Raw genomic sequence first — 13915 nt, forward strand, 5'->3', positions numbered from 1 at the left:
AAGTAAAGTTGCTGCCAGAAAATGTTTGAATTTCCCTACTCTATCTCATCCCGTACCCCCAAATTTATGAATGCTTATTTCTCCAGATGAAGAATTTTTAAAGCCCCCCAAAATAGAAGCAAATGGTGACCTAAAAATATCTCTGCTCATTTATTCATTTTTGGAGCATATATAAGAGTTCTTTGTCATTTCTCCTGATAGACATCCCTCCTGAACATATGCACTTCTCATTCAGCTTCACCTTCAGGACATCTTCATACTCCTGCACTCATCCTTTGGAGAGAAAACCTTCAGTGAGGATACTCCTGTTCATAAAATGGTCATTAAGATGTTAGGGCTTCCCTGGTGGTGCAGTGGTTGAGAGTCCGCCTGCTGATGCAGGGGACACGGGGTCATGCCCCGGTCCGGGAGGATCCCACATGCCGCGGAGCGGCTGGGCCTGCGCGTCTGGAGCCTGTGCTCCCCAACAGGAGGGGCCACAGCAGTGAGAGGCCCGCGTACCACACACACACAAAAAAATGTTATTATAGTGCTTACTTTGACAGCATATATACTAAAATGGGAACGATACAGAGAAGATTAGCATGGCCCCTGCGTGAGGATGACATGCAAATTTGTGAAGCATTCCATAATTTTTAGACCTATCATAGTGACCATTTCAATATATATGAATATATATAATTACTATGTTGTACACCTGAAAGTAATATGATATTGTATATCAATTATACTTCAATTAAAATGTTATTACATAAACAGTACATCTTTATTAAAGAAAAATAGAAGATACAAGAAGACAAATAGAATAAGCATCCATAATTCTGTCACTGAGAACATTTTGGTATTTTTCTTTTTTTTGTAAGCATTCATGTCTACAGCTATAGAATTTTTAAAAATTTGAGAGGTCAAACTAGACATACTATTTCAGAACTTACTTTATTATTAGTATTATGAACTTCTTCCCATGTATATGCATATAGATATTTTAAATGACTGCACATTTTACAATGTATAGAAGTATCATCACATTCATTAATTAACTCTGGGACATTTTCAGCTTTGTAAACAATACTATTGAATTATATATCTATCCTTGAGCATTTTTCTGATTATTTCCCCAAAATAAATATTAGAAGTAGAATTTTTACATCAGTTGCTCTGCTCATTTTTGAGATTTTTCTTATATTTTTCCAAAGTGCGTCCCAGAAAAGTCATGGCTTTTATGCTCCCACTTGTCATCTGTGAGACTACATTCTTCTACCCTCAACAACACTGAGCATTATCATTTTTTAAAAAAATTATTTATTTATTTTCGGCTGTGTTGGGTCTTCATTGCTGTGTGCAGGCTTTCTCTAGTTGCGGCGAGCGGGGGCTACTCTTTGTTGCAGTGCACGGGCTTCTCATTGCAGTGGCTCCTCTTGTTGCTGAGCACAGGCTCTAGGCTCGCGGGCTCAGTAGTTGTAGCGCATGGGCTTAGTTGCTCCGCCGGCACGTGGGATCTTCCCAGACCAGGGCTCGAACCTGTGTCCCCTGCATTGGCAGGCTGATTCTTAACCACTGCATCACCAGGGATGTCCCTGAGCACTATCATTTTTAAAAATTTTTGTTAATTTGATAAACAAAGAGATTATCTCATTTCTTCTTTTTAAAACTATCTGCTCCTATCAAGATGCCCATTTTCCTCAACGTGAATGTATGATATTAATCACTTCATTCTGTCATGAAATGCAAAGAAGTAAACTAAAATTCTGAAAATGTATCATCCCCTCCAAGAACTGTCATTATTTCTTTTGTCACCATCACCCAGTTATTTAATTTTCACAAATTACTTCCTCCCTGAAATAGCTTTTTAGTTGACTTTCACTCTTTGATTCCCTTCTCAAGTCCTTAGATTTTTAAAATTTATTTTCTCTTATCCTATGAAGTACACTATTTTAAATACAGGCACTTAGGAGTTTATACCTTGTACAGGAAGAAGTCAAGCATGTAGTACCAAAATGCAATTAACCTAATCCATTTTCTCTTTAGGTTAAAAGTATTGTCTCCCTTTCAAAAAGAAAGAACATCTTTTGTCTTTTTCTTCTATTTGAGGACCATATAAACTATTAAGTAAAATAGTTACAATGCTGGTATTTGTCATAAGGTGGGAGTTTAGAGGAAGTATAATCAGTATCTTTGGGCCTCCCTGGTGGCGCAGTGGTTGGGAGTCCACCTGCCGATGCAGGGGACACGGGTTTGTGCCCCGGTCCGGGAGGATCCCACATGCCGCGGAGCGGCTGGGCCCGTGGGCCGTGGCCGCTGAGTCTGCGCGTCCAGAGCCTGTGCTCCGCAGCGGGAGGGTCCCCAACAGTGAGAGGACCGCGTACCGCAAAAAAAAAAAAAAAAAAAAAAAAAAAATCAGTATCTTTGCAGCAGTATTTGCTGGCTGTTTCTCAACTACTTCACTGATTTTGCTGACCCTCACATCCACTATTGCCTCAAAATCTATCATCACCCACTTCTAAAGCCTACCTGGTAGGCGTTGCTGGCTGCTGTTAATATCTGTCACACCAGAGAGAGGAGAATGGGCGAGAAACTCTTCAGGGGATCTTAGTTGGCTTCTATATGTTAGCTCTATTTTTAACTCTCTGCAATCAACGTTGATGACATTAGACATTTGCTTAATCTCAGTGCTGTCAGTCACCTTTTCTTTGGCTTATTCCTCTCACACCTTAGAGCCTTCCCCCAAACTACACCCTACGCTCAGAGTGACCATATGCTCTCTTTTTCTGGAGAGTCCCAATTTCAAATATTCTGTCGTATTGCCAAATCAGATGTCAGACCATATGCTTCATATTTTCTTTGGGGAAATATATTCACCTATCTATGCATCAGTTCCCTAAAAACTCTGCTCATCAGGATTTCTATTGGTTTTGCCAGACAGTTTATGGGAAATGTTATTAATCCAAAATGCAGCTCAGATGTCTTCTCCTATGGGAAGCATTCCTTCAGAGCCTTCCTTCCTTAGATGTCGCTCATATGTGCTCCCAGAGCTGTCTAGTCTTCCCTCTGTAGGGCACACCCCAAACCTCAGATTTCCCTCACCCACTCATTAGAATCGCCTTCCTTGGTATATTTGGGAAAATGAAGGGTAAGAGGTGTTGCATCACATGTATTACGGATTTACCCACATGCTCTCTGCTGCTCAGAAAGGCATTCTCTGTCCTATTAGAAAACACTCTTCATTTTTCTGCTGCTAATGGATTGTTTTAATCATAGATTAGAGCCCACAGCCTCCTTCCCCCTCCTGATAGTCTGTGGATCTGAGCATCTCCTAGCAGCACATTTCCCCACCTTGCATGTTTCAATCTAGAATAACACCATGGAAAAGGCCTGGGGGTTTCGGGTACACTTTCTACTCTAAGTCCAGCTGCATAGTCTAGGATCTAGAAAGAACTTTGGTATTCTAAGGAGTTAGGAGACAATCATCAGTTAAAGCACACATACACACATTGATCTCCCAAGGACAAACGTCAATTTCCAGAGCAGAATTAAATAAAATTCTAGAAAATGCAAACTAATCCTATATGACCGAAAGCAAATTAGAGGTTGATTAGGGCAGAGGTGGACAGGGAGAGGCAGGAGGGAGGGCTTAAAAAGCGGCAATGAGAAAATTTAGGGTGGGGCTTCCCTGGTGGCGCAGTGGTTTAGAATCCACCTGCCAATGCCGGGGACACGGGTTCAAGCCCTGGTCCAGGAAGATCCCACATACCGCGGAGCAACCAAGCCTGTGCGCCACAACTACTGAGCCTGCCCTCTAGAGACTGCGAGCCACAACTACTGAGCCCACAACTACTGAAGGCTGCTCACCTGGAGCCTGTGCTCCGCAACAAGAGAAGCCACTGCAATGAGAAGCCCGTGCATCTCAAAGAAGGGTAGCCTAGCCCCTGCTTGCCACAACCAGAGAAAGCCTGTGCACAGCAACGAAGACCCAACACAGCCAAAAATAAATAAATAAAATAAATACATTTATTAAAAATATATATATTAAAAAAAGAAAATTTGGGGTGATGGATATGTTCATTATTTTGATCATGGTAATAGTATAACAGGTAATAGTTTCATATATACATATGTCAAGAGGTATCAAATTGTACACTTTAAACATGTACAATTCATTCTACATCATTTCAATCTTAATAAAGCTGTTAAATTTTGGAGGAAAAAGAGTTAAAGGAGGCTGTCTCCCTGTCCTCACAAAGGCCTAAAAGTCTTTCTTCCCCATAGGTGAAGGGTAAGGCATGTGGCTTTCAATTCAGGTAGCCAGGCTTGGGCCAGGTACCTGGCCTAGCCTTCTGATGATGCCCTGGATCTCTTCAGAGGAACTTTTTTGGGGCCAGCTGAAATTCTTCACTGTGTCTTTAAGTGGAGTTGCCTCTTACTCCTCCTTCCTAGATCCTCATTTGCTATTCTGAAAGCAAAGATAAGAATGGATGGGTTGAGGCTTCTGGCCCCGGGCAGATGAGGAAAAAAATTTATCAATTGATTACACTGAATAGAGTCTATATACTTTAAGATTGAAATTGTTATTTTCATTTGTTTGATAAGCATTTACTGAGCACCCACTAAATGCAAGATGTTGTGGACATACTTATTGAGCAAGTTCCCCACACCTTGAATGTGGGCCTTGTGATTTACTGTGACCATTACAATGTGGTAGAAGTAATATTGTGTGCCAGTTCTTAGCCTAGGCCTTAAGAGCCCTTGTATGCCTCTACTTTCATTCTTACAATCTTGACAGTCCATGGGCTGAGCCCAGGCTAGTCTGCCAGAGGATGAGAGACATATGGCTCAGTCCCGCCACCCGCCCAGCTGACAGCTTGCTAAGCCCCAGAAGCAGGACCTTTTAGCTGCCAGGCTCTTGACTGCAGATGCGTGAATGAGTCAGACTGAACCAGAAGAGCTACACATGTAATCCCAGCCCAGATTGCTGACCCATAAAACTGTGAGTTAAAGAAATGGTTGTTTTAAGTCTTACACATGCACACACACACACACACACTTCCTATTCTTACCGTTAGTGCTTGAGTGACTTAGTCAAATTATTTAACCTGATTGCGCCTCCGTTTCTTCATTTTTAAAATGACTATAAAACATACCTGGCTCATGGGGTTGTCGTATTATTAAATGAGATAGCATTTGTAAAGTGCCTTACCTAGTGCTGGGCACGTAGTATGTATTCAGAATATGGTAGTAGTGATTTTTTTTCCTTTTTTTTTTTTGGCAATGATTTTCCAAGTCAGGACCCATATCTTACTCATCTCAGGGTCTTCTTCATAAAAGGAACTCAGTAAATGTGACTATTTGGGGGAACTATAGTAAATTCAATGAGTATTCTGACTATAATCTTCTTAAGATAGTACCATATATTTACCTAAAAGGCAGGAAGAAATCATCACCTCTATCACTGTGATTTTAAAAGCAAACAAACAAAAAAAAAATCTTAGTTGTCTTCATTTCCTTGAAACTCAGGATTGATACTGTATTGCTCACTCCTTATCTTCTTGACCCTATCAGCAGCATTCTGTTCCAGCTGATAATTCCTTCTCCTTGAAACACTATCTTCATTTGGCTCCCTGTACACCCACACTTAATCTGATTTCCCTTCTACTCCACCAGCCACTCATCTGCAGTTTCCTTTGAGAGTTCGTCCTTATCTCTTAAGCCTCTAAATGTTGAGCTGCTCTAGGGATCAGTCCTTGATTCTTTTCTCCATTTCTATTCCCTCTTGTGATGATCTCTTTTAGCCTATGGCTTTAAATATTGTCCCTCTATACTGGCGATCCCAAATTTATATATCTGTTTCAGGCTTCTCTCCTGAACTTCAGTCTCATAAATCCAACTTTGTATATCTAAGTGCCTACTTGACATCTGTATTTGGTTATTTAATAGGCACCTGGAACTTTATGCATCCAAAAATTAACTCCTGATTCTGTCCCCTTCTATTTCCTCCTAAAATTTTTCCTATCTCAGTATGCAACAACTCCATCTTTCTAGTCTTCTCTACTGTTAGAAGAACATAAAATGCAATTCTCCTGGGGTATTTCCCAATGTTCTGCTTCATATTACGCATAGCAGCCAGCGGTGAAGAAGGGGAGATGAATTGTGACAGTTACAACAATTCTCAGAAGTTGTCAATCTCAGCTTGAGCCCATTCGTGATCCTCTGCCTCTGCAGCAAAATTCCCCAGTCCTGGGCTTCCCTGGTGGCGCAGTGGTTGAGAGTCTGCCTGCTGATGCAGGGGACACCGGTTCGTGCCCCGGTCCAGGAAGATCCCACATGCCGCGGAGCGGCTGGGCCCGTGAGCCATGGCCGCAGACCCTGCGCTTCCGGAGCCTGTGCTCTGCAACGGGAGAGGCCACAACAATGAGAAGCCCATATACCGCAAAAAAAAAAAAAAAAAAAGAAATTCCCCAGTCCTACTTTGCTTTTCCTTCTGGTCATTCTAGGTGTCAGGACAGATACTATGATAAACTGATTAATTTTAAGGTGATATTTTTCAACAAGGTTTGTGTCATTAAAAATCTTCCTCTTTATTAGTGGGTTTCCCTGCTGGTACCTTATAACAAGCCACTTTTCCTTGCTGAATTATTCCAAGATAATATGTACATATTAACAGAAACCTTCAGTGTCTTTAATTCAAAGTATAAACATTAGCCACCATAGCATGACCAGTTGAGAATATATTATCGGGCAAGATAGTTTTTGGTACCAGTCAAAAATATTGTACTTGGCCATCTACTTATATTTCTCATAAACAAATTCCCCCTCTACATGGAGGCTAGTTCTGGCTCAAAAGTATCATTTTAACATTATTCTATCTTCTTTCCTTCTTAAGAGTTTCATATGCAAGGAGCCTAATTCTTTTTCTGGAAGAGTATTCCTGAATGAAATGTAGTCTCTTCGCTTTTTCATAGATTTATCTAGAGTCTGGAAGATTACTCAAAAGAGGGGTTAATCTGCATGGGTTGGCTTACATTACATAAAATTTCAAAATTACTTTCCATCCACTTTCTTTTTTCTTTTTTCTTTTTTTAAACATCTTTATTGGAGCATAATTGCTTTACAATGGTATGTTAGTTTCAGCTTCACAACAAAATGAATCAGTTATATATATACATATGTTCCCATATCTCTTCCCGCTTGCATCACCCTCCCTCCCACCCTCCCTATCCCACCCCTCCAGGCGGTCACACAGCACCGAGCTGATCTCCCTGTGCTATGCGGCTGCTTCCCACTAGCTATCTACCTTACGTTTGGTAGTGTATACATGTCCATGCCTCTTTATTGCTTTGTCACCGTTTACCCTTCCCCCTCCCCATAGCCTCAAGTCCATTCTCTAGTAAGTCTGTGTCTTTATTCCTGTTTCACCCCTAGGTTTTTCATGACATTTTTTTTTTCTTAAATTCCATATATATGTGTTAGCATACGGTATTTGTCTCTCTCTTTCTGACTTACTTCACTCTGTATGACAGACTCTAGGTCTATCCACCTCATTACAAATAGCTCAATTTCGTCTCTTTTTATGGCTGAGTAATACTCCATTGTATATATGTGCCACATCTTCTTTATCCATTCATCCGATGATGGACACTTAGGTTGTTTCCATCTCTGGGCTATTGTAAATAGAGCTGCAATGAACATTTTGGTACATGACTCTTTTTGAATTATGGTTTTCTCAGGGTATATGCCCAGTAGTGGGATTGCTGGGTCATATGGTAGTTCTATTTGTAGCTTTTTAAGGAACCTCCATACTGTTCTCCACAGTGGCTGTATCAATTTACATTCCCACCAACAGTGTAAGAGGGTTCCCTTTTCTCCACACCCTCTCCAGCATTTATTGTTTCTAGATTTTTTGATGATGGCCATTCTGACTGGTGTGAGATGATATCTCATTGTAGTTTTGATTTGCATTTCTCTAATGATTAGTGATGTTGAGCATTCTTTCATGTGTTTGTTGGCACTCTGTATATCTTCTTTGGAGAAATGTCTATTTAGGTCTTCTGCCCATTTTTGGATTGGGTTGTTTGTTCTTTTGTTATTAAGCTGCATGAGCTGCTTATAAATTTTGGAGATTAATCCTTTGTCAGTTGCTTCATTTGCAAATATTTTCTCCCATTCTGAGGGTTGTCTTTTGGTCTTCTTTATGGTTTCCTTTGCTGCGCAAAAGCTTTTAAGTTTCATTAGGTCCCATTTGTTTACTTTTGTTTTTATTTCCATTTCTCTAGGAGGTGGGTCAAAAAGGATCTTGCTGTGATTTATGTCATAGAGTGTTCTGCCTATGTTTTCCTCTAAGAGTTTGATAGTTTCTGGCCTTACATTTAGGTCTTTAATCCATTTTGAGCTTATTTTTGTGTATGGTGTTAGGGAGTGATCTAATCTCATACTTTTACATGTAGCTGTCCAGTTTTCCCAGCACCACTTATTGAATAGGCTGTCCTTTCTCCACTGTACATTTCTGCCTCCTTTGTCAAAGATAAGGTGACCATATGTGCGTGGGTTTATCTCTGGGCTTTCTATCCTGTTCCATTGATCTATATTTCTGTTTTTGTGCCAGTACCATACTGTCTTGATTACTGTAGCTTTGTAGTATAGTCTGAAGTCAGGAAGCCTGATTCCTCCAGCTCCATTTTTCGTTCTCAAAATTGCTTTGGCTATTCGGGGTCTTTTGTGTTTCCATACAAATTGTGAGATTTTTTGTTCTAGTTCTGTGAAAAATGCCAGTTGTAGTTTCATAGGGATTGCATTGAATCTGTAGATTGCTTTGGGTAGTAGAGTCATTTTCACAACGTTGATTCTTCCAATCCAAGAACATGGTATATCTCTCCATCTATTTGTATCATTTTTAATTTCTTTCATCAGTGTCTTATAATTTTCTGCATACAGGTCTTTTGTCTCCTTAGGTAGGTTTATTCCTAGGTATTTTATTCTTTTTGTTGCAATGGTAAATGGGAGTGTTTTCTTGATTTCACTTTCAGAGTTTTCATCCTTAGTGTATAGGAATGCCAGAGATTTCTGTGCATTAATTTTGTATCCTGCTACTTTACCAAATTCATTGATTAGCTCTAGTAGTTTTCTGGTAGCATCTTTAGGGTTCTGTATGTATAGTATCATGTCATCTGCAAACAGTGACAGCTTTACTTCTTCTTTTGCGATTTGGATTCCTTTTATTTCCTTTTCTTCTCTGATTGCTGTGGCTAAAACTTCCAAAACTATGTTGAATAAGAGTGGTGAGAGTGGGCAACCTTGTCTTGTTCCTGATCTTAGTGGAAATGCTTTCAGTTTTTCACCATTGAGGACGATGTTGGCTGTGGGTTTGTCATATATGGCCTTTATTATGTTGAGGAAAGTTCCCTCTATGCCTACTTTCTGCAGGGTTTTTATCATAAATGGGTGTTGAATTTTGTCAAAAGCTTTCTCTGCATCAATTGAGATGATCATATGGTTTTTCTCCTTCAATTTGTTAATATGGTGTATCACGTTGATTGATTTGCGTATATTGAAGAATCCTTGCATTCCTGGAATAAACCCCACTTGATCATGGTGTATGATCCTTTTAATGTGCTGTTGGATTCTGTTTGCTAGTATTTTGTTGAGGATCTTTGCATGTATGTTCATCAGTGATATTGGCCTGTAGTTTTCTTTCTTTGTGACATCCTTGTCTGGTTTTGGTATCAGGGTGATGGTGGCCTCGTAGAATGAGTTGGGGAGTGTTCCTCCCTCTGCTATATTTTGGAAGAGTCTGAGAAGGATAGGTGATAGCTCTTCTCTAAATGTTTGATAGAATTCGCCTGTGAAGCCATCTGGTCCTGGGCTTTTGCTTGTTGGAAGATTTTTAATCACAGTTTCAATTTCAGTGCTTGTGATTGGTCTGTTCATATTTTCTATTTCTTCCTGATTCAGTCTTGGCAGGTTGTGCCTTTCTAAGAATTTGTCCATTTCTTCCAGGTTGTCCATTTTATTGGCATAGAGTTGCTTGTAGTAATCTCTCATGATCTTTTGTATTTCTGCAGTGTCAGTCGTTACTTCTCCTTTTTCATTTCTAATTCTATTGATTTGAGTCTTCTCCCTTTTTTTCTTGATGAGTCTGGCTAATGGTTTATCAATTTTGTTTATCCTTTCAAAGAACCACCTTTTAGTTTTATTGATCTTTGCTATCATTTCCTTCATTTCTTTTTCATTTATTTCTGATCTGATTTTTATGATTTCTTTCCTCCTGCTAACTTTGGGGTTTTTTTGTTCTTCTTTCTCTAATTGCTTTAGGTGCAAGGTTAGGTTGTTTATTCGAGATGTTTCCTGTTTCTTAAGGTAAGATTGTATTGCTATAAACTTCCCTCTTAGAACTGCTTTTGCTGCATCCCATAGATTTTGAGTCGTCATGTCTCCATTGTCATTTGTTTCTAGGTATTTTTTGATTTCCCCTTTGATTTCTTCAGTGATCACTTCGTTATTAAGTAGTGTATTGTTTAGCCTCCATGTGTTTGTATTTTTTACAGATCTTCTCCTGTGATTGATATCGAGTCTCATAGCGTTGTGGTCGGAAAAGATACTTGATACAATTTCAATTTTCTTAAATTTACCAAGGCTTGATTTGTGACCCAAGATATGATCTATCCTGGAGAATGTTCCATGAGCACTTGAGAAAAATGTGTATTCTGTTGTTTTTGGATGGAATGTCCTATAAATATCAATTAACTCCATCTCATTTAATGTATCATTTAAAGCTTGTGTTTCCTTATTTATTTTCATTTTGGATGATCTGTCCATTGGTGAAAGTGGGGTGTTAAAGTCCCCTACTATGAATGTGTTACTGTCGATTTCCCCTTTTATGGTTGTCAGTATTTGCCTTATGTATTGAGGTGCACCTATGTTGGGTGCATAAATATTTACAATTGTTATATCTTCCTCTTGGATCGATCCCTTGATCATTATGTAGTGTCCTTCTTTGTCTCTTCTAATAGTCTTTGTTTTAAAGTCTATTTTGTCTGATATGAGAATTGCTACTCCAGCTTTCTTTTGGTTTCCATTTGCATGAAATACCTTTTTCCATCCCCTTACTTTCAGTCTGTATGTGTCTCTAGGTCTGAAGTGGGTCTCTTGTAGACAGCAAATATATGGGTCTTGTTTTTGTATCCATTCAGCCAATCTGTGTCTTTTGGTGGGAGCATTTAGTCCATTTACATTTAAGGTAATTATCGATATGTGTGTTCCCATTCCCATTTTCTTAATTGTTTTGGGTTTGTTATTGTAGGTCTTTTCCTTCTCTTGTGTTTCTTGCCTAGAGAAGTTCCTTTAGCAGTTGTTGTAGAGCTGGTTTGGTGGTGCTGAACTCTCTCAGCTTTTGCTTGTCTCTAAAGGTTTTAATTTCTCCATCAAATCTGAATGAGATCCTTGCTGGGTAGAGTAATCTTGGTTGTAGGTTTTTCTCCTTCATCACTTTATATATGTCCTGCCAGTCCCTCTGGCTTGCAGAGTTTCTGCTGAAAGATCAGCTGTTAACCTTATGGGGATTCCCTTGTGTGTTATTTGTTGTTTTTCCCTTGCTGCTTTTAATATGTTTTCTTTGTATTTAATTTTTGACAGTTTGATTAATATGTGTCTTGGCGTATTTCTCCTTGGATTTATCCTGTATGGGACTCTCTGTGCTTCCTGGACTTGATTAACTATTTCCTTTCCCATATTAGGGAAGTTTTCAACTATAATCTCTTCAAATATTTTCTCAGTCCCTTTCTTTTTCTCTTCTTCTTCTGGAACCCCTATAATTCGAATGTTGGTACGTTTAATGTTGTCCCAGAGGTCTCTGAGACTGTCCTCAGTTCTTTTCATTCTTTTTTCTTTATTCTGCTCTGCAGTAGTTATTTCCACTATTTTATCTTCCAGGTCACTTATCTGTTCTTCTGCCTCAGTTATTCTGCTATTGATCCCATCTAGAGTACTTTTAATTTCATTTATTGTGTTGTTCATCGTTGCTTGTTTCATCTTTAGTTCTTCTAGGTCCTTGTTAACTGATTCTTGCATTTTGTCCATTCTATTGTCCATTCTATCTCCAAGATTTCGGATCAACCTTACTATCATTATTCTGAATTCTTTTTCAGGTAGACTGCCTATTTCCTCTTCATTTGTTAGGTCTGATGGGTTTTTATCTTGCTCCTTCATCTGCGGTGTGTTTTTCTGTCTTTTCATTTTGCTTATCTTACTGTGTTTGGGGTCTCCTTTTTTGCAGGCTGAAGGTTCGTAGTTCCTGTTGTTTTTTGTGTCTGTCCCCAGTGGCTAAGGTTGGTTCAGTGGGTTGTGTAGGCTTCCTGGTGGAGGGTACTAGTGCCTGTGTTCTGGTGGATGAGGCTAGATCTTGTCTTTCTGGTGGGCAGGTCCACGTCTGGTGGTGTGTTTTGGGGTGTCTGTAGACTTATTATGATTTTGGGCCACCTCTCTGCTAATGGGTGGGGTTGTATTCCTGTCTTGCTAGTTGTTTGGCATAGGATGTCCAGCACTGTAGCTTGCTGGTCGTTGAGTGAAGCTGGGTGCTGGCGTTGAGATGGAGATCTCTCGGAAATTTTTGCTGTTTGATATTATGTGCAGCTGGGAGGTCTCTTGTGGATCAGTGTCCTGAAGTTGGCTCTCCCACCTCAGAGGCACAGCACTGACTCCTGGCTGCAGCACCAAGAGCCTTTCATCCACAGGGCTACTTAATTTGGGATGATTGGTTGTCTATTCAGGTATTCCACAGATGCAGGGTACATCCAGTTGATTGTGGAGCTTTAATCCGCTGCTTCTGAGGCTGCTGGGAGAGATTTCCCTTTCTCTTCTTTGTTCTCACAGCTCCCAGGGGCTCAGCTTTGGATTTAGCCCCGCCTGTGCGTGTAGGTCGCCGGAGGGCGTCTGTTCTTTGCTCAGACAGGACGGGGTTAAAGGAGCTGCTGATTCGGAGGCTCTGGCTCACTCAGGCCCGGGGGTAGGGAGGGGCACGGAGTGTGGGGCGGGCCTGCGGCGGCAGAGGCCGGCGAGACGTTGCAGCCTGAGGCGCGCCTGTGCGTTCTCCCGGGGGAGTTGTCCCTGGATCCCGGGACCCTGGCAGTGGCGGGCTGCACAGGCGCCCCGGAAGGGCGTGTGGCTAGTGACCTGTGTTCGCACACAGGCCTCCCGGTGGCGGCAGCAGCGGCCCTAGCGTCTCATGTCTGTCTCTGGGCTCCGCACTTTTAGCCGCGGCTCGCGCCCGTCCCTGGAGCTCTCTCAAGCAGCGTTCTTAATCCCCTCTCCTCGTGCACCAGGAAACAAAGAGGGACGTAAAAGTCTCTTGCCTCTTCGGCAGTTCCAGACTTCTCCCCGGACTCTCTCCCGGCCAGCCGCGGCGCACCAACGCCCTGCAGGCTGTGTTCACGCCGCCAACCTCAGTCCTCTCCCGGCGCTCCGACAAAAGCCGGAGCCTCAGCTCCCAGTCCCGCCCGCCCCGGCGGGCGAGCAGACCAGCCTCTCGGCTGGCGAGTTCCGGTCGGCCGGATCCTCTGCGCTGGAATTTGTCCGCTTTGCCCTCCGCACCCCTGTTGCTGTGCTCTCCTCCGCGGCTCCCAAGCTCCCCCACTCCGCCTCCCGAAGCCTCCACCCGCGAAGGGGCTTCCTAGTGTGTGGACACTTTTCCTCCTTCACAGCTCTCTCCCGCTGGTGCAGGACCCGTCCCTATCCTTTTGTCTCTGTTTAGTTTTTTCTTTTGCCCTAACCAGGTACGTGGGGGGTTTCTTGCCTTTTGGGAGGTCTGAGGTCTTCTGCCAGCGTTCAGTAGATGCTCTGTAGGAGTTGTTCCACGCGTAGATGTATTTCTGGTGTATCTGTGGGGAGGAACGTGATCTCCGCGTCTTACTCTTCCGCCATCTTCCCGGAA

At 41.6% G+C, this 13915-nt stretch overlaps 1 non-coding gene across 1 annotated transcript; it reads left to right on the plus strand.

The window, feature by feature from the left end:
* The first annotated feature begins 529 nt into the window (after positions 1–529).
* On the plus strand, positions 530–636 carry LOC137220256 (U6 spliceosomal RNA). Its single transcript, XR_010941568.1, has one exon. It is a non-coding gene; the product is annotated as a U6 spliceosomal RNA (small nuclear RNA).
* Positions 637–13915: the final 13279 nt, after the last annotated feature.

Source organism: Pseudorca crassidens, chromosome 2 (genome assembly GCF_039906515.1).
Source record: "Pseudorca crassidens isolate mPseCra1 chromosome 2, mPseCra1.hap1, whole genome shotgun sequence".
Lineage (NCBI taxonomy): Eukaryota > Metazoa > Chordata > Mammalia > Artiodactyla > Delphinidae > Pseudorca > Pseudorca crassidens.